The sequence below is a fragment of the Mustela putorius genome, unplaced genomic scaffold, assembly GCF_011764305.1.
Source record: "Mustela putorius furo isolate JIRA1106 unplaced genomic scaffold, ASM1176430v1.1 tig00001114_pilon_pilon_pilon, whole genome shotgun sequence".
NCBI lineage: Eukaryota > Metazoa > Chordata > Mammalia > Carnivora > Mustelidae > Mustela > Mustela putorius.
The window spans coordinates 604314-626089 of NW_025421575.1; the positions used below are offsets into that span (position 1 = coordinate 604314).

General features: G+C 37.4%; 1 long non-coding RNA gene across 2 annotated transcripts in view; it reads left to right on the top strand.

Annotated features, from left to right (window-relative positions):
- The window catches only part of LOC101684050, a 77711-nt gene that overhangs the window by 21096 nt on the left and 34839 nt on the right, over positions 1-21776 (top strand). The window contains exons 2-3 of one of the 2 annotated variants that reach the window (XR_001177480.2): positions 6797-6904; positions 8889-9935. This is a non-coding gene — a long non-coding RNA (uncharacterized LOC101684050). Of the gene's footprint in view, positions 1-6796; positions 6905-8888; positions 9936-21776 lie in introns of those variants that run through there. The other variant, XR_006608780.1, reaches the window with a different exon arrangement.

Below are 21776 nucleotides of genomic sequence, written 5' to 3' on the forward strand. Positions count from 1 at the left end.
CACCTGAAATGTATCCATTTCCAAATGTTCTACACTCTCAACAGCATTTCATAGTGTTTTAAAAAAAGCCATTCTAATAAGTGTTTAGTAGTATTTTGTCATTTTAATTTGCATTTCCCCAGGAATTATGATGTTGAATACCTTTTCATGTGCTGTTTTACATTTATATCTTTTGTGAAATGTCTGGTCAAAATTTTGTTCATTTTTAATTGGGTTGCTTATCTTAGGATTGATATAGAATGTTTCTTCATATTTTCTAGGTATAAGGCCTTTGTCAGATGTATGTCAGATGTATGTATTTTGAATATATCCTCCCATTCTCTTGGGGTGCCTTTGGTTTTCTTAAGGATGTCATTAAAAGATCAGAAGTTTTTTTAACTTTTTGTTTTTGTTTTTAAAGATTTCATCCATTTATTTGTCGGATAGAGAGAGCATGAGCAGGGGGAGTGGCAGGCAGAGGGAGAAGCAGGCTCCTCGTTGAGCAAGGAGCCCAACACAGGACTTAATTGCTCTGAAGACCCTGGGATCATGACCTAAGCCAAAGGCAGATGCTTAACCAACTGAGCCACCTAGGCATCCCAAAGATCAGGTTGTTTTTTTTTTTTTTTTTTTAAGATTTTGTTTATTTATTTAACAGACAGAGATCACAAGTAGGCAGAGAGGTAGGCAGAGAGAGAGGAGGGGAAGTAGGCTCCCTGCTGAGCAGAGAGCCAGATGTGGGGCTCTATCCCCAGGACCCTGGGATCATGACCTGAGCCAAAGGCAGAGGCTTTAACCCACTGAGCCACTCAGGCACCCCAAAGATCAGAAGTTTTTTTGATGAAATTCATTTCATAACTTTTTTTCTCATATGGTATATACTTTATTGTTTTTTTTGTTTCAAGTTTTTATTTAAATTCTAGTTAGTTAAAGTATAGTGTAATATTGGTTTTAGGAGTAGAATTTAGTGATTCTTAGGGCGCCTGGGTGGCTCAGTAGGTTAAAGCCTCTGCCTTTGGTTCAGGTCATGATCCCAGGGTTCTGGGATTGAGCCCTGCATCGGGCTCTGCTCTGAGGGGAGCCTGCTTCCTCCTCTCTCTCTCTCTGCCTGCCTCTCTGCCTACTTGTGATATCTGTCAAATTAAAAAAAAAAAAAGAATTTAGTGATTCTTCACTTACATATAACACCCAGTGCTAATCACAGCAAGTGCCCTCCTTAATACCGGTCACCCATTTAGCCCATGCCCCGCCCACCTCCCCTCCAGGAACTCTGTTCTCTGTAGTCAGGAGTCCCTTATGGTTTGCCTCCCTATCTTTTTTTTCTTCCTTCCCCTATGCTCATCTGTTTTGTTTCTTAAATTCCACATATGAGTGAAATCATGGTATTTGTCTTTCTCTGACTGACTTATTTTGCTTATACTCTGGCTTCTTCATGTCATTGCAAATGGCAAGATTTCATTCTTTTTTGATGGCTCAGTAATATCCCCTTGTATATATTTACCACATTTTCTTTACCCATCAGTTGATGGACATTTGGGCTCTTTTCCTAATTTAGCTCTTGCTGATAATGCTGCTGTAAACATCAGGGTGCATATATCCCTTCAAATCAGTGTTCTTGTATTCTTGAGTAAATACCTGGTAGTGCAATTGCTGTATTGTAGGGTAGTTCTATTTTTAACTTTCTGAGGAACCTCCGTACTATTTTCCAGAGTGTCTGCACCAGTTTGCATTCCTAACAACAGTGTGAGAGGGTTCCCCTTTCTCCACCTTGTGAGGTAGTAATCTCGTTGTAGTTTTTATTTGTGTTTTCCCTGATGGTGAGTGATGTTGAGCATCTTTTCATGTGTCTGTTGTTCATCTGTATGTCTTCTTTGGAAAAATGTCTATCCATGTCTTCTGTCCATTTAACTGGATTATTTGTCTTTTGGGTTTGGACTTTATAAGTTCTTTATAGATTTTGGATACTAACCCTTTGTCAGATATATCATTTGCAGGTATCTTCTCCCATTCCGTATGTTGCCTTTTGATTTTGTTGATTGTTTCTTTTACTGTGTAGGGAGTTTTTATTTTAATGAAGTCCCAGTAGTTCATTTTTCCTTTTTTCCCCTGTTTACAGAGATGTGTCTTATAAGAAGTTCTAAGATCAGTGTCAGAGAGGTTTCTGCCTGTGTTCTCCTCTAGAATTTTAATGGTTCCTCATCTCATGTTTAGGTCTTTAATCCATTTTGAATTTATTTCCGTGTATGGTGTTGGAACTAGAAAGTGTTCCAGTTTCATTCTTCTGCATATTGCTGTCCAGTTTTTCCAACACAGTTTGTTGAAAAGAGGTATTTTTTTCAATGGATATTCTTTCCTGCTTTGCCAAAGATTAGTTGACCATATAGTTGTGGGTCCATGTTTTTTATCTAATGAATATTTTCCTTTGCCAAAGTAGAAAAAATATTCTGTTTTCTTCTCATTTTATCATTTCACTTCTTACATTCAGGTCTTTAAATCTATTAATTAAAGTTAATTTAATTAAATTAATTTTATTTATGGAATAGCTTTAGACTTACAGAAAAGTTGAGTGGCTAGTACAGAGAGTTCCCATACTACTCCCTCCCCATCATACAGTTTACCCATCTTGCATTAGTGTGGTTCATTTATTACAGTAAATGGACTTACAGTCATTATTGTTAAGTACCATCTACAGTTTATGTTAAGGTTCACTCTTTATGTCCTGCAATTCTAAGAGTTTCGACAAATGCATGATGTCATGTATCTAACATTACAGTATTATAAAGAATAGTTTACCCTATGCACCATCTCTCCATCCCTTCCTTTCACCTGCCTCCCTGAAGTCTGTGGCAACCAGTGATCTTTTATTGTCTCTGTGGTTATTCCTTTTCCAGTGATCTTTCATTGTCTCTGTGGTTTTTCTGTTTCCATGTTTTGTAGTCTGAATTATATAGTATATAGCCTTTTTAGATTGGCTTCTTTTACTTAGCAGTGTTCTTTTAAGAACCCTCCATGTCTTTTCATGGTTTGATAGCTCATTTCTTTTTAGTGGAGAATAATAATTCAGTGTCTGGGTGTACAATAGTTTACTTACCATTCACCTACTGAAGAACAGCATCTTAGTTGCTTCTAATTTTTGACAATTGATGTATTGTTAAGTAAACCCATATCTTTATAAATCAAGCTGCTATAAATATCCTTTTGCAGGTTGTGTAGACATAAATTTTTGGTTCTAATACTAAGAAGCGTGACTGCTGAATTGTATGGTAAGAGTGTGTTTAGTTTTATACTGCCATACTCTTTCCTGTACTTGCTGTGGTATTTTGCACTGTCACTAGTAATGAATGAGAAAATGCTCTTTGTCCTTGCTGCATTTGATATTGCCAATTCTGTTTCATTTTTTTTTTTTTGCTTTTTTAAAATATATTAGCTATTCTTTTTTTTTTTTTTTAAGCTATTCTGATAGGTGTGTAGTGGTATTTCATTGTTGTTTTAATTTGCAGTTCTCTTACGATATATGTTCATCTTTTCATCTCCTTATTTTCTTTGGGTCACTGTTAAGGTGTTTTGCTTATTTTTTTGACTAGATTTCTTGTTTCCTTATTGTTGAGTTCTAAAAGAGTTCTTTCTGTGGGGTCGCCTGGGTGGCTTGGTCATTAAGTGTCTGCCTTTAGCTCAGGTCGTGATCCTGGGGTCCTGGGATCGAGCTCTGTGTTGGGCTCCCTGCTCAGCAAGGAGTCTGCTTCTTCCTTTGCCCCTCCCCCCATTCATGCTCTCTCTCACTCTCTTGATCCTACTATCTCTTTCTCTTGAATAAAGAAATACAATATTTATAAAAAAAGAGTTCTTGGTATATTTTGGTTACACATCCTTTATCAGATAGTTTTTTGCAAAATCATCTCTTTGTCTCTTCATTTTCCTTGTACTGTTTTGTACAGGGCATGCAACTCATTTTAGTTGTTTAACTTAATCAGTTATTTCTTTCATGGATCATGGTTTTGGTGTTGCATGTAAATTGTACTTAAAGGAAATATTTAAGACAATTTTGGTATAATTGGGGGAGGATCAAGGGTCATAAAGGAGGGGTGGTTTCTGCACTTGATTTGAATTAGTAAAAGGTTGACAGTAGACTTTGGTAATGTGTGTGTATATATATATATGCATGTAAAAAATAGAAAACTAAGAGAACAAAGGAAAAATAAGATGGCAGAGGTTAGCTTTAATATATTGACAATTACATTAGATTTCAGTGGTCTAAATGCACTTAAGACAAAGACAAGAGACTGTCAGAATAGAGTAATAGCTATGACCCAATTATATGTGTTAATAAGAAACTGACTTCAGGGCGCCTGGGTGGCTCAGTGGGTTAAGCCGCTGCCTTCGGCTCAGGTCATGATCTCAGGGTCCTGGGATCGAGTCCTGCATCGGGCTCTCTGCTCAGCAGAGGGCCTGCTTCCCTTCCTCTCTGCCTACTTGTGATCTCTCTCTGTCAAATAAATAAATAAATCTTTAAAAAAAAAACTGACTTCAAATATGATTATGTAGGCAGATTGAAAGTAGAGTTGTAGTCAGAGATACGCCATGCAAACCTCAAAGGAAAGCAGTAGTGACTTTTTTTTTAGATTTTATTTTTTTATGTATTTATTTATTTATGTATTTATTTTTTTAAGATTTTATTTATTTATTTGTCAGAGAGAGAGAGAGAGAGAGAGCACGCGCGAGCTCGCACAGGCAGACAGAATGGTAGGCAGAGGCAGAGGGAGAAGCAGACTCCCTGCCGAGCAAGGAGCCCGATGTGGGACTCGATCCCAGGACGCTGGGATCATGACCTGAGCTGAAGGCAGCTGCTTAACCAACTGAGCCACCCAGGCATCCCTATTTTATTTATTTTTATTTAAAAAAATTTTTTTTATAGATTTTATTTTTAAGTAAACTTTACAGCCAATATGGGGCTTGAACTTACAACCCCAGGATTAAGAGTCAGATGCTGTAGCTGACTGATCTAGTCAGATACCCTAGTAGTGACTATTTTAATATCAGATAAAGTAGGCTTTAGACAAAAATATATTGTATATATGACACATTAATATAATTGGTATATATTAATATATAGATATTAAAGAGGAGGGTACTTTGTAATGATAAAATTCACTTATATGGCAGTCCTAGGGCCCCTGGGTAGCTTAGTTAAGTGTCTGACTCTTGAATTCTACTCAGATCACCATCTCAGTCATGAGATTGAGCCCCACATCGGGCTTTTCCCTCAGTGCAGCGTTTGCTTAAGATTCTCTGCCTCTCCCTCTGCCCCTCCTCCTCTACTCTCCCACTTGGATTCTCTCTTTTTTAAAAAAAAACAAAACACGGCAGTTCTGAAGTGCATGTACCAAACAGAAGAATTGTAAGACTCAGCAGTCTTCACAATTGGTGGAACAACGAGACCGAATATCAGTATGTGTTTAGAAGAATTCAACAGTGGGGCACCTAGGTGGGGCACTTGGTTAAGTGTCTGCCTTTGGCTCAGGTCCTGATCCCAGAGTCCCAGGATCAAGCCCCGCATCAGTCTCCCTGCTCATCCGAGAGCCTGCTTCTCCCTCTCCCTCTGTCTGCCACTCCTCTTGCTTGTATTCTCTCTGTCAAGTAAATAAAATCTTAAAAAAAAAAAAAAAGGTAACAGTACAGTAAACCAACGAGATTTAATTGGCATTTATAGAACACATCATACAACAACTGAAGAATATACATTAATTATTTTTAATTACTAGGGTTTATTTTTTAGTTTTATGTTTACAGAAAAATTGAGAAAATATAGTTTCCATATATCCTCTGAAAACACCCCCCCCCCAGATAAAACCAGTTTCCTTTATTGCTATCTTGTATTTGTATGGTACATTTATTACAGTTGAGCCATATTGATATATTATTAACTAAGATCTATAGTTGACATTGGGGTTCACTCTGCTTTATATATTATATTTGTTTTTGATAAATTTAAAATTATATGCATTCACCATTACAGAATCCTACAAAGTAGTTACACTGCCCTAAAAATCCCCTGTATTCCCACCTTTTCGTCCATCCCACCCTTCAAACTCCTGACAACTACTAATATTTTTTACTATGTTTATTGTTGTGCCTTTACCAGAATCTCATACAGTTGGAATCATACATTATATAGCCTTTTCACTTTACTTCTTTCATGTAGCAATCCTCTGTGCCTCTTGAGTTGATAGCTCATTTCTTTTTGTTGCTGAATAATAAATACATACTATTTTATAGTGTTTTCTGTGCTATTCAGAAGATTTAGGGGTGCCTGGGAGGCTCAGTTGGCTAAGTATCTGACTCTTGGTTTTGTCTCAGGTTATGATCTTGGGTTATGAGATTGAGCCCACATTGGGCCCCATGCTCAGTGTGGAGTCTGCAGGAGTCTCCCCCCGCCCCGCCCCTCCGGGGCTTGCATAGGCTCACTCGCACTCTCTCAAATTAATAAAGAGGTTTACCAACATAAACCAAACTTAACCTCACCAAATTTAAAATAACTGAAATCATACAGAGTATATTCTGACTATAATAGATTCAAACTAAAAATTAAAAGCAAAAATAAGGAACTCTGGTTGGATATTAATCATCACTCTTAATCTGTGGATCAAAGTTAAAGTTTCAAGGGGAATTTTAAATATATGCGTATATATGTTTATTTATCTGAAAGGACATGTAAGCATAGTTATCAAAATATGTGAGACAAAGTATTAAAGCATTGTATGGAGAAGAATTTATACCACAAAGTACTTTCTTTTTCTTTCTTTTCTTTCTTTTTTTTTAGAAATGGGAAAAGGGGTCAATTCTATAATCAACTTCCCACTTCAAGAAACTAAAAAAGAAAAAAAAAGCATAATTAACCCCAAACCAGCTAAAGGAAGGAAATAATAAGGTAAGAAATTAATGAATTTGGAGTGTCTAGATGACTCAGTCGGTTAAGCATCAGCCTTCAGCTTAGGTCATGATCTTGGGGTCCCAGGATCTCCTGCCCCTCCTGCTTGTGCTTTATCTGTCAAATAAACAAATAAATAAATAGAATCTTTTAAAAAAAGATAAAACTTATATGAAAAAGCAAAGGCCCTAGATAGCTGAAACAATCTTGAAAAAAACTGAATTGGTAGAATCATTCTATCTCTTATTAATGTCTACTGTATATTTAGAATAATCAAGATAGTGTTATGCTGGTAGAGGGATAGACACATACTTATCAGTATGACAGAATCAAGAACTGAGAAATAGATACAGTTATGCCCACCTGATTTTGACAAATGCAGAAAAACAGTGGAGTAGGGAAGGAGCCTTTCCAACAATGGTCCTTGAGCAACCGGACATCCATAGGGGGGAAAAAAGAGTCTTGACCTAGGTTTCACACCTTGTATAAAAAGAACGAAAAACAAACTCTAGACTCAGTGTAAAACGTAAAACTTAAAACTATAAAACTTCTAGAAGAAAACAGGAGAAAATCCTCAGAATCTTGGGGTAGACAAGGAGTTCATATACTTTTTTTTTTAAGGTTTTTATCTTTTTGACAGAGAGATAGCACAAGTAGGCAGAGCATCAGGTATAGGGAGAGGGTGAAGCAGGCTCTCAGCGATCCCAGGACCCTGGGATCATGACCTGAGCCTAAGGCAGCTACTCAACTGACCAAGCCATCCAGGGGCCCCAGGAGTTCATATACTTCAAAAACATGACCTGTAAAAGGAAAAATTGATTAATTAAACCTCATGAAAACTAAAAACTCTTATTCTGCTGAAGACTGGTAAGAGCATGTAAAGAGAAGCTACAGAGTGGCAAGAATTTATTTGTGAACTGTGAATCCTCCATGTAAATACTGGTATTATTTAGTTACAAATACATTAAAAATCTAGAAACCAAATAGTAAAAAACCAGCCTGTCAATCCAATTAGAACATGGACAAAAGACATGAAGGGATATTTTAAGGAAGAAGATGAGCAGATGGCACATTTGAAAAGGAAGAGCTGTTTGACATCACTAGCCATTTTTATTTATTTATTTATTTATTTACTTACTTACTTATTTTAAAAAGATTTTATTTATTTGACACAGAGAGAGGGAACACAAGTAGGCAGAGAGAGAGACAGAGAGAGAGGGAAGCAGGCTCCCTGCTGAGCAGAGAGCCTGATGCAGGGCTCAATCCCAGGACCTTGGGATCATGACCTGAGCTGAAGGCAGAGGCTTTAACCCATTGAGTCACCCAGGTGCCCCCATTAGCCATTTTTAAAATGAAGATGAAAGCATGAGGAAATAGATTAAAATAATAAAATGAAAAATAGTGGTAACATCAAGTATTGAATACAGAGAATCGGGATTACTCATGTTTTTGATGGGAATGTAAAATGATATAGCTATTCTGGAAAGTTTAGCGGTTTCTTATTATATTAAACATGCAACTACTGTATAATCCAGCAGTTACACCCTTGAGTATAAAAAATAAATCCCAGAGAAATGAAAATTTATATTCACACACAAACCTGTGTATGAATCTTTATAGCATCTTATTCATAATAGTGACAGTGTAGAAATTCCAAGATGTCTTTTATTTTTAATTTTTTAAAAAATTCTTTCAGTTTTTAGATTTTATTTTTTTAAGAGAGAACAAGCTCTCTTAAAAGTGGGGTTAGGGGAGGGGCAGAGGGGGTAGGGAGAAGTAGACTCCCTGCTAAGCAGGGAGCCAGAGGATGCAAGGGTGGATCCCAGAGCCCTGGGATCATTACCTGAGCTGAAGGCAGATGCTTAACCACCTAAGCCACCCAGACACCCCCTTCCAGATGTCTTTTAATGGTTGGATGCCTTTAAGAAATTGTGATATGTTCATTGCAAGTTGTTAATTTAACTTTTTATTTTTTTCCCCCAAGATGCATTTAGTCACTTAAGAGAGACAGAGCAGGAGGAGAGGCAGAAGGAGAGAATCTCCAAGCAGACTCCCTGCCAAGCACGGAACCGGATCAATCCCACAACTCATGAGATCATAACCTGAATGGAAACCAAGAGTGGGATGCTTAACCGACAGTCATCCACGCGCCCCAAATTAACGTTTGTTAAGTAAAACCCTTGGGATGTTTGATGGTGAGCCCAGGTGCTATAAGAGACCACAAGGAAAATTGGAAATAGAGAGTTCATTACTCACAGGTCCTTGGAGGTAAGTACACCACGCATCTTGAGGAGCCACATGAAGAAGTCAAGACGGTGCAGGTAGACGGCAGGTCAGGACCTGGGGCACATACCTTTGTTAGGGTTTGTAGGTAGTGCTTTGGGATTTCTGGGCTAAGACTGGATTGGTCGATTCAAGCCTAGAAATGCAAGGTTTTGGTAAGCTTTTCAGGGGTCTAATACAAGGGTTGCACAAGGGAAAAGCCCTGGGAGGCAAGGGAGACTATCACAGCGCCATTGGGGAAGTTGTATCAGGACTAACATAGTTGTGACTGTGTAGGTTGTTATCTAGGGCATGTGTTTGCATGAAGAGCAAATGTCAGTTTAAGGCCCCTTCAGGCCTGTTTAGCCAAACAAAATGGATGCTGAGGCAGCAATATAGAGAAGCTTAGCTAAATTTTTCATATGTGTAATCACTTAGGAATAAAAAAAGAATGAAATTCATACAACAACTTGGGTGAATCTCCAGAGAATTATGCCAGGTGAAAAAATCCAACTGTAGAAGGTATTATTTATATAGTATTCTGAAAATGACAGAATCATAGAAATGGAAAATAGAGTAGTGGTTATTAAGTTTCAGGGATGGGGTTGGGTTCAGAAGGGTGATGAGTTGTAAGATCACATGAAATATCTTTGTGTTAAAGAAAGTGCTCTGGGGGCACCTGGGTGGCTCAGTCAGTTAAGCCTCTGCCTTCGCTCAGATCATGATCCCTGGATCCAATCCCTGAGTCAGGCTCCCTGCTCAGCAAGGAGTCTGTTAATCACCACCTTCTGTCCCCTGCCCCCCACCCCTGCTCATGTACTCTCTTGCCCATTCACTCTCTCAAATAAATAAAATTAAAAAAAAAAAGTCTGCATCTTGACTATTAATAAAAATATCCTGGTGGTGGTGGTGATATTGTAGTTTGGTTTTGTAAGCTGTTGCTGTTGGAGTAATGTGGGTAGACAGTAAAAGGGTTATCTTTGTATTATTTCTAAGAACTGCATATGAATGTACATTTATCTTAAAATTACAGGTTTAATTATAAAAATCTCTGGTCTTGAATTACTGATTTATCAAACCTTTATAGATTTCAAGTTATCTGGACAAGGTTTCATTTTATTTTTTTTTGTAACTTTTTTTTAAAAGAAAACTTTTTTTTTTAAGATTTTATTTGTCAGAGAGAGAGAGCATGCGAATGAGCACAAGCAGGAAGAGTGGCAAGCAGAGGGAGAAGGTAGGCTTCCCACTGAGCAAGGAGCCCAATACAGGACTTGACCCCAGGACCCTGGCATCATGACCTGAGCCAAAGGCCAACCCTTAACTGACTGAGCCACCTGGGCATCCCAAGGCTTCATTTTCAGTGTGCAAGTATAGTATCATCTTAATGTCTGAAACTCAGCTGTTTAGCCAGTTAATGTGTTTTGAACACAGCTCAAAAGTAGAATAAAAAGCATTTTGAGTAAAAGAGGTACAGCAGTGTCTGCACTAGAGCTCATATTGAATTCATTTCAGTGAATCTCACCTGGAACCTTGATATATAATTCTAATAAATCTGGTTTCCAGGTCCATGACAGATTTTGAAAGTAGGAGAGGAGTGATAGCATGAATAATTGATTGTTCCTATAAGTGCAGCTCATAGCCTGACTGCAGGTAAGGAGGCAAATATATATAAAATAGTTTGGGACAGTTTAATGTAGAGGGCGTCTAGAAAAGGTTAAGTTATAGTTACATCTTCAGTTTTGTTAGTCAGAAAAGTATGTTACACATTTTAGGATTCTCTTCTAAAGTTAAAAAAAAGTTTACATCAGAAGACACAGCTTTAGTGGTTCCTGGGAGGAGTGAGAAAGCCTTATTGATTTGGAAATGAAGCATAGTGTTTTTTTTTTAATCTCTTGTTTTCTACAAAACAGATGAAATAATAGTGAAATTGTCATTGCTTAGACTGGTGTAGATGTCAGTAGTACTGTTGGGAAAGGGCAGTAAGCCATAATAGAGGAATTGGCACATCTAGGGGAACATAACATCCGAGGTGGTGGCCAACAGTATAATACAATTTTCAGTGTTTGGACTTTTCGAGGGAACTGCAGAGTGGAAGATATTTTCAGGATAGTACTAAGTTGTTACTTTACTTTTACTGTGTTGATATCTGCACTGATGGTGTTAAAGCAGTGGAAAATAAATCTGCTTCTGCCTGAGAACAGAGGTACCAAATTGTACCAGTGGTCATTGTATTCTTCACCATGCACTTGTACTAAAAACTTGAAAAAATGGTCAATATTTAAAAATAATGTTTTTGAGCAAAAATGTTACTAAATTATATTAAATATAGACCCATGAGTACATGTCTTAATATTGTGTGATTAAAAAGGACAGTAAGCATGAATCACTTCTGCATACTGAGTTATGGTGATTGCCTTGGAAAATCATCTGTAGCATCATAGAAAACTGCTATTCAATTTTTTCACTTAAAACAGTTTACTTAGTAGAATAACTGTTAGAGAAACTATGGGTTTTTATATTTGACTTTTAAGTATATATATATTTTTTAAGTAAATAAGTGAGCTTCTCCTTTCAAGGAAAACAATTGATAGTATTTGTTGCCCATTTAAAATTTTGGATTTCAAACAAAATTTTAGAATTTTCGTGAACTTATGTCCATCTGTATGAGCTTTATAGTTTCACCAATGCTTACTTACAGTTAAGATTTTTGTGATAACATGAGATTTATTTATTTATTTATATTTTAAAAGATTTTATTTATTTATTTGACAGAGATCACAAGTAGGCAGAGAGGCAGGCAGAGAGAGAGGAGGAACCAGGTTCCCCACTGAGCAGAGAAACCAATGCGGGACTTGATCCCAGGACCCTGAGATCACGACCCAAGCCGAAGGCAGAGGCTCAACCCACTGAGCCACCCAAGCGCCCAACATGAGATTTAAAAAAGATTTTACTTATTTGACAGAGATCACAAGTAGGCAGAGAGACAGGCAGAGAGAGAGGGGAAGCAGGCTCCCCACTATTCAGAGAGCCCAATGTGGGGCTTGATCCCAAGACCCCTGGCATCGTGACCTGAGCGGAAGGCAGAGGCTTAACCCACTGAGCCACCCAGGTGCCGCTACATGAGATATTTTAATGAATATGATTTTTAAAATAACATCTAATGAAATGTGCAACATTTTGAGGATCTGCATGACTCAGTAAACCAATATTTTCCAAATGACCCTTGTAGGGTGTTCCACAATCATGCATGGGTTAAATATTCATTGAAAGGGCAAGACCAGTGAATTTTAAAATAACAAAATATAAGTCATAGATTCCTACGTTTTAGCTGATCTTTGAGAAACTATCACTTGTTGAATTTTGGTATAGTACCATTGGAGAATATTCATAATTATCTGGAAAGATATTAATATATTTATTTTTCAACTTCATGTCAGTAGGACTTTCTTCATCTATTTCCACCCAAGCAAAACATTTCATAATAGCTCAAATGGAGAAGCTGATATGAGGTTCCAGCTGTCTTCTATTAAACCAAGCATTACTGAGAATTGCAAACATACATAAATATATGTAAGACAATGCTATTCATTGCTAGGGTTATTTGGTTTTGAAAGTACAGTCATTTTGCACAAAAATTCATTATGTAAAATTTGTTATGTATGTGATATATTAGAGTTAGGGTTAGAATTATAAGTAACATTAACCATTTAAGTTAATTGATTAAGTTAATCATTAAATTCATTATTAAATAGGTATTTTAAGTATTTAAAAGGCTTTTTAGTTTACTTGTAAATAAATCAACTAAAGCTCTTTGTTTTCTCAGTAGTCTTAAGAGTATAAACTCTTCTAAAAGCTTTAAAACCACTGGTCTGAAGTTCATGTTTGAGGGTAGGGAACATGGCAGATATATGTCTGATCTGGCTCGATGTTCAGGGAGATGGGATCCAAATTGGTAGGTAGAGCATATCAGCAGATACTTCTAGGTAGTTATGTTAGTCAGGCAGACCGATTGTCGTTCCCTGATGGTTGGTTTAGATTGGTCCAGGACCCAAAACAAAAGATTGAGGCGGGGGTGGGGGGGTGGTACCTGGGTAGCTCAGTCTTTAAACATCTATCTGCCTTCAGCTTAGGTCATGATCCTGGGGTCCTGGGATCAAGCTCCACATTGGACTCCCTGCTCTGTGGGGATCCTGCTTCCCCCTCTCCCATTCCTTCTGCTTGTGTTCCCTCTCTCGCTGTGTCTCTCTCTGTCAAATAAATAAATAAAATCTTAAAAATCCTTTAAAAAAAAAAAAAGATCGAGATACAGAGCAAGACTCCTAATAGGAATGAAGGCTAGTCATATAGACTGAGAATAGGAGGTTCGAGGAATGCTCCAGTTTGGTGAAAGCATAGGTGATCAGGGCCTACCTTTGTCATACTACATACCAGGTTTTTGTAATGGAATAGTTTCAGTCTTCCTAACTGGTAGGGAATGGAACTCCAGAATTACTCCTGTGGTGAATACCCAGCCTCAAAGAGTCCAGGGATTGAGTTGCAGTTTTACACTAGGTAGCTACTTAGTTGTTTGTTTAAGTAATATTTGGAAGTAGAGAATAAGCTGTTCCTTCATTTTGGAAGTCTCCACATTCCCATCTTGTGCTTCCTTGAAGTGATTCTAAACTTTATGTAAAATGCAGTTTATAGGTTAACTAAACAATAGTTTAATGTTACCAGAGAACTCATGGCACATGCTCAAGATGTAGATGTACTTCTTTTGATTTAAACTTAAAAATAAAAGATCTACCATATGGTAGAGTTATATAGCTTTATAAGGTTGTTTAAATAAAACACAGTTGTCTGATTTCCCTCATCCCTTACTTTTCCATTCTCAGAGCAAACCAAATCATGCTGAAATTTCAGTTTTTCTATTGTATCTAAATAATACGCTAATTAACTTTTTAAAAAAATTTTTCGTTTTAGCCATTATCTATTGACTGCCCACCCTGGATAATATTTAACTCTCCTTCATACACATACCTTTCTTACTCCCACCCTGAATTCAGCTATATTATATACATACTCAACTGCTGGTCCTTTCTATTACCTTAATGTATTTATATTACGATTTTTACTTTCTCCCTATGCAGTATCTAGCTTTTAAATATTTAAGTTTACTGAAGTGTAATTTAAATAATATAAAATTCACTCTCCTTAGTTTTATACTTCTGAGTTTTCACAAAGGGCTTCAGTGTATAACTATCACTGTAGTCAAGATATAAAATTGTTTCATAACCTAAAAAATTTTTCTCATGCTCCTTTATAGTTAGCCCTTTCTCCTCATTCTCTGGTAATTCCAGTACTGTTTGTTGACAGTTTTTTGTTTTTTCCCTTGCACTCGTTTTACATCAATCAGTGCCACAAATTAATTGACCATATACGTGTGGGTCTATTTCTAGACACACTGTTTTGTTCCACTGATCTCTTTGTCTGCCATTTTGCTAATACTGCATAAGTTTTGAAAACAGGTATTGTGAGTGCTCCAGTTGTAGTTTTTTCCCCCAAAACTGTTCTGGCTCTTCTAGTTTCTTGGTTTTCCCATCACTGCCCTAAACATCCCCTGTGCTCTGCCAGTTTGTGCTTCTCTCTCCCTTAGCCTCAGGCAACCACAGATCTTTTTACAGTCTTAATGAGTTTGTCTTTTCCAGAATATCAGGTACTTGGAATCACATACATTATCACATACATTTTGTGTGGATGTAAGTGTTCCGCTCCTTTAGGTAAATACCAAGAAGTGTGATTTTTGAATTGTATTATAAGAGTATGTTTAATCTTTTAAGAAGCTAACAAACTGGGCGCCTGGGTGGCTCAGTGGGTTAAACCGCTGCCTTCGGGCTCTCTGCTCAACAGGGAGCCTGCTTCCCTCTCTCTCTCTGCCTGCCTCTCTGTCTGCTTGTGATCTCTGTCTGTCAAATCAACAAATAAAATCTTTAAAAAAAAAAAAAAAGAAGCTAACAAACTGTCTTACAAAGTGGCTATATCATTCCTTTTGCTTCACAACCTCTTTAGTATTTGTTGTTCTTAGAGTTCCAGATTTTGATCATTGTAATAGGTATATAGTGGTATCTCCTTGTTAAAGTCTTTTTAGATTTTATTTATTTATTTGCGGAGGAAGGGCACAGAGGGATAATGAGAGGGAGAAGCAGACTGCCTGCTGAGCAGAGAGCCCGACATGGGACTCAGTCCCAGGACCCTGAGATAGTGACCTGAGCTAAAGGCAGGCGCTCAACGGATTGAGCTGCCCAGGTGCCCTTGGATAATAGTCTTTTATCAGATAATGACTTTTACAAATATTTTAGTCTGTGCCCTTTTTTTTTCATCTTTTGCAGAGCGTTAGTTTTGAATTTTAATGAAGTCCAGCTTATTAAAATTTTTTTTCATAGATCTTGGTATATCTAGAAAGTCTTCACCATATCCAAATTCATCTAGATTTTTCTGTGTTTCTTTCTAGGAGTTTCATAGTTTTGCATTTTATATTTAGGTCTGTGACCCATTTTGAGTTAATTTCACATGTGGATATCCAGTTATTCAGTCACCACTTATGGGTGACACTGTTTTCTACTGAATGACCTTTGCTGTTTTGTCAGAGATCAGTTGACTGTGTCTGTGTGAGTCTCTTTCTGGGCTTAGGCTTTCTGTTCTGTTCATCTATTTGTCTATTCCTTCTGCAGTATCAGTGTCTTGATTACTGTAGCTTTACAGCAGGTCTTGAAGTCAGACAGTGTCAGTCCTACAACATTGTTATTCTTCAGTATTGCATTAGTTATGCTGGATCTTTCACTTCTCCATATAAACTCTAGAATCAGTTTGTTGATAATATGTAGAATAATTTGCTGGGATTTTGACTGGGATTACATTGAGTATGTTGAAACAAATTGGGAAGAATTGACATCTTGACAATACAGATGGTCCCCAATTTACAATGGTTCAACTTAGATTTTCCAACTTTATGGTAGTAGAAAGTTGATACACATTTAGTAGAAACTGTACGTCAAATTTTAAACTTTGATCTTTTTCTGGGCTAGCAATATCTAGTATGATATTCTCGTGATACTGGGCAGTGGCAGTGATCTTCTAGCCATGAGATGATAAGGATAAACAACCAATACATTTAAAACCAGTCTGTACCCATACAGCCATTTTGGTTTTTTTCACTTTCTGAACATTATTCAGTAAATTACATGAGATATATTCAGCACTTTACATGGGCTTTGTATTAGATGACTTTGCCCAAATATAGGCTAGTATAATTGTTCTGAGCATGTTTAAGTTAGGCTAGGCTAAGCAATAATGTTCAGTAGGTTAGATGTATTAAACACATTGTATACTTATATTTTCAACTTATGATGAGTTTTTTGGGGGGATATAACCTCATCATGAGTCGATGAAGATTAGTATTTAGTCTTCTTATCTATCTGTAATATGTTTCCATTTTTCAGTTCTTTGATGTCTGTCATCTGGGTGTTGCAGTTTTCCCCATATAGATCTTTTTTTTTTTTTCCCGATTTTATTTATTTACTTGACAGAGAGAGATCACAAGTAGGCAGAGAGGCAGGCAGAGAGAGAGGGGGAAGCAGGCTCCCCGCCGAGTGGAGAGCCCAATGCGGGGCTCGATCCCAGGACCCTGAAATCACGACCTGAGCCGAAGGCAGAAGCTTTAACCCACTGAGCCACCCAGGTGCCCCTCCCCATATAGATCTTGTATATGTTTTGTTAGATTTACACATAAGTATTTAATTTTGGGTGATATGAGTGTAACCAGTATTGTGTTTTTAACTTCAAATTCCACTTATTTCTGGTCTCTAGGAAAGCTGTTGATTTTGTATATTAACTTTGTATCTTGCAGCTTTGGTGTAATTGCTTCTTAGCTCCAATTTGGTTTTTTTAGTCGGTTCTTTAGTAGGATTTTTTTACATAGACTACCATATCATCAGTGAACAAAGACAGTCATATTTCTTTCTTCCCAGTCTGTATTCCTTTTCTTGTCTTGTCTTTTTGCATTAGTTAGGACTTCTAGTGCAATTAAAAAAGGAGTAGTGAGAGATAGACATCCTTACCTTCTTGAATTTTGTGGGAATTCTTCCAGTTTCTCACCATTAAGTATGATGTTAACTGTATTTATTTTGTAGAAGCTCATTATTAAGTTGAGGAAGTTCTACATTCCAAATTTGCTGAGCATTTTTAATCATGAATGGGTGTGGGGGTTTATCAAATGATTTTTCTGCATCTATTGATACTATCTTTTTGATTTTTCTTCTTTAGTTATTAATGTGATGGTTTACATTGATTTTCTTTTTTTCTGTTTTTAAAAATTTTATTTATTTATTTGAGAGAGAGACAGTGAGACAGAGCATGAGTGAGGAGACGGTCAGAGAGAGAAGCAGACTCCCCGTGGAGCTGGGAGCCCGATGCAGGACTCGATCTCGGGACTCCGGGATCATGACCTGAGCCGAAGGCAGTCGTCCAACCAACTGAGCCACCTAGGCGTCCCACATTGATTTTCTAATGTTGAATTAGGCTTGCATACTTGAGACATACAGCTTGTCATGGTGTATAATTATATTTTTGGATTCAGTTCGCTAGTTTGTTGGGTATTTGTGCATCTTTATTAATGAGAAATGTTGATATGCTGTATTTTTTTCTGGTAATGTTCTTCATTTCACTGTTAGGGTAGTGTTGGCCTCATAGAATGAAGTATTTCCTCTGCTTCTATTTTCTGAAAGAGACTTTAGAGATTGGGTATTATATTTTATTAAATGTTTGGTAGAGGGGCGCCTGGGTGGCTCAGTGGGTTAAGCCACTGCCTTCGGCTCAGGTCATGATCTCAGGGTCCTGGGATCGAGTCCCGCATCGGGCTCTCTGCTCAGCAGGGAGCCTGCTTCCTCCTCTCTCTCTCTCTGCCTGCCTCTCCGACTACTTGTGATTTCTCTCTGTCAAATAAATAAATAAAATCTTTAAAAAAAAAATGTTTGGTAGAATTCACCAGTGAACCCATTTGGGTGTGATGCTTTCTGTTTTGGAAGGTTAATTATTGATTCCATTTCTTTAATAGATACTGGCCTAATAAGATTGTCTGTTTCTCCGTGTGTGTATGTGTGTGTGTGTGTGTGTGTTTAAAGATTTTTTATTTATTTGACAGACAGAGATCCCAAGTAGGCAGAGAGGCAGGCAGAGAGAGGGGAAGGGAAGCAGCTTCCCTGCTGAGCAGAGAGCCAGATGTCTCTATCCCAGGACCCTGGGATCATGACCTGAGCTGAAGGTGGAGGCTTTAACCCACTGAGCCACCCAGGCACCCCTCCTTGTGTGTGTTTTGACAGATTGTTAGGATTGTGTTATTTAATCTGCAAGTATTTGGGGGTTTTCCATTTATGTTTCTGTTACTGATTTCTGATTTAATTCCATTGTGGTCTGATAGTGTATATACAGACCACAAGAGGGATGCTGTTACCTCACTCTTTCTCTGGTTCTCTCTGGTAAACTTCTAACTGGTGTTTTTTAGCTTGTTGCTCTCATGTTTACCAGTCTCCATTCAACTGCTTACCAGCAAAATTTCTGTTCTTGGGAGTATTCTTAGGATTGATTTTTTTTTTTTGCCCCCCCCCTCCCCCAGTGTATTCCAAATATATTCCCAATGTATTCCCTTGGGGATACCTTCTGAGCTCTCTGTTACAGCTTGTCTCTGCCCCTTGTCAAAGCCTCTGCACTGCTGCTCCAGAGCTGAGAGGAGGGGAAATGACTGCTTTTCTCAGTGTGACACCCTCACTTAGGGAGCAGAGTTGTTTGGCATTTTCCTAAATGACTATTTCAGCTTCAGGTTAAGTTTTTCCTTTGTGCTGTGTGTCAGAGAAGGTCTCTTTCCACATTAATGTTCCTTTTATCTACAAAAATACCTTTTTAAAAAAATCTGTAAAAAGAGGTTGCTGAGATTTTGATTGGGATGGCATTGAATCTATAGATTAATTGGGGAGATTGATAGATTGATATTTTACTAAGTTTTCCAATTCATGGGCATAATATTTCTCCCTATTTTTCTGGGTTTGTTTTGATATATTTTATTAATATTTTGTTTCCACATACTGTTCTTGCATCTATTTTGTTAGATTTATACATAATAACTTTATTTTGGGGGATGATATTATAAATTTTATTATTTTTATTTTTTTCACTTTGAATTCCAATTATAGGCGTATATAGGAATATGATTGACTTGTCTATTGACCTTATATTCTGCTACCTTGCTAAACTCACTTTTTCATTCTAAGAGGGTTTTGGGGGGGTTTTTTTGGGTAGGTTATTTGAGATTTTTTGGATGGATAGTAATGTTTCCTGCAGATTAACTTTTTCCTTTCTAACATGTGTGCCTTACGGTAGTTTTTCTTTGCTTATTGAACTGGCAGGCCTTCCAATACAGTGTGGAATGGGATGGCATACTTTCCTTCTTTCCAGTCTTTGTTAGCTAGAGGTCTTTCATAGATGCCTTTTAGTAGGTTAAGCACTTCCCAGTCTATTGAGTGTCTGGAGGGTTTTTTGTTGTTGTTGTTGCTGTTTTTTTAAAGATTTATTTATTTGAGCGAGTGAGTGGGCATGAGTGGGAGGGACAGAGCAGGAGAGGGAGAAGAAATCTGAAGCAGACTCTGTACTGAGCAAGGAGCTGAGTCAGTGCTCAATCTCGACCCAGAGAGAGCATATAGTTGTTTGTAGTATTTCTTCATTTTCCTATTAATGTCTTTGGCGTCATTTGTGACACTGATTCTGAGCTTTATATGGAAAGGCAAACATTGTACAAATAATGTAGTATGGAAGAAGCATAAGAGTTGAAGGACTCACACCATTTGTTTCAAGACTTACTATAAAAGTATAGTTACGAAGATAGGGCAGAATATAGATCAATAGAATAGAGAACTGAGACTTAATGCAAATATTGTAAACTCATCTTTGACAAAGGCAGACAGAGTGCTCAGTGGTGAAAGGGTGGTCTTTTCAAAGTGTTGGAACCAATTGTATGTTCACAGTTTAAAAAGTGAACTTACCTAGAGACATTACACTTTTAATAAAAATTCGCTCAAAATGGATCTTAGACCTTAAATACAAAATGGAAAACTGTAAGACTTCTAAAAACAAATACAAAAGAATATGTGAACTTGGGTTAGATGATCAGTTTTAGATCCAACATCAAAAGTGTAATTCATGAAAGAAGAAATTGGTAAGCAGGACTTTATTAAAATTAAAAATGTTTGCTCTGAAAAAAAGCAGTGTCAAGTGAATGAAAAGACAAACCACAGGCTAGAAAAAAATTTTGCAAAACCCATATCTGATAAAGGACTTGAATATACAAAGAACTCTTTAAATTCATTAATAAGAAAACAACCCAATTAGAAATTGGGCAAAGATCTGAACATACACCTCATCAAAGAAGATACAGAAATGGCCAATGAGCAAATAAAAAGATGCTCATTTGCAGTTGGAGGAATTCAGTTAAAAAAAAAAAGAGAAATTGCAGGTGCCTGGGTGGCACAGTGGGTTAAAGCCTCTGCCTTCAGCTCAGGTCATGATCCCAGGGTCCTGGGAGCCCCGCATTGGGCTCTCTGCTCTGCAGGGAGCCTCCCCCCCCACCCCCCACTTGTCTCTCTGCCTATTTGTGATCTTTGTCTGTCAAATAAATAAAATCTTAAAAAAAAAAAAAAGAGAAATCCCCACACCCATATTAGAATGATTAAAATTTTTTAAAGCTTGAAAATTCCAGTTGCTGGCTGGAATGTATAGCAATAGGAAACACTCATTTCTAGTGTATTTTTTAATTCATTTTAAAATTGTTGCTCAAGAGATTATAATGTACATTATACTTGTATCTTTTATGCAGTTCTCTTAAATTATTTTTTTCTCAAATTATTTTAGAAAAAAGGAGTAAAGATTATATTCTGTCATTTACGTTTATCTGTGTAATTAGCTTTTCAGAGCCTGTTTATTTCTTCATATGGGCTTCTTTTTTATTTCTTCATAGGAATTTGACTTTAATTCAATTGAATTGAAAACTTTGGTTTTTTCTTCGAAGGCAGTGTCAACTAACTGAATTCTCTTAGTCCTTTTATTTTTTATTTATTTATTTATTTATTTATTATTATTATTTTTTTTCTTTTTTTTTTTTTAGAAAGTGAGACAGAGCATGAGTGAGGAGAAGGTCAGAGAGAGAAGCAGACTCCCCGTGGAGCTGAGAGCCCGATGCGGGACTCGATCCTGGGATTCCAGTATCATGACCTGAGCCGAAGGCAGTCGTCCAACCAACTGAGCCACCCAGGCGTCCCTATTTTTTTTTTTTTTTTAAGATTTTATTTATTTATTTGACAGACAGAGATCACAGGGAGGCAGAGAGGGAGGCAGAGAGGGAGGAAGGAAAGCTGGCTCCCTGCTGAGCAGAGAGCCAGATGTGGGGCTCCATTCCAGGACCCTGGGATCACAACCAGAGCTGAAGGCAGAGGCTTTAACCCACTGAGCCACCCAGGCACCCCCCTCTTAGTCCTTTTTTGTCAGTCTTAATTTTTTCTCATTATTGAAAGATAGTTTCTTGGATATA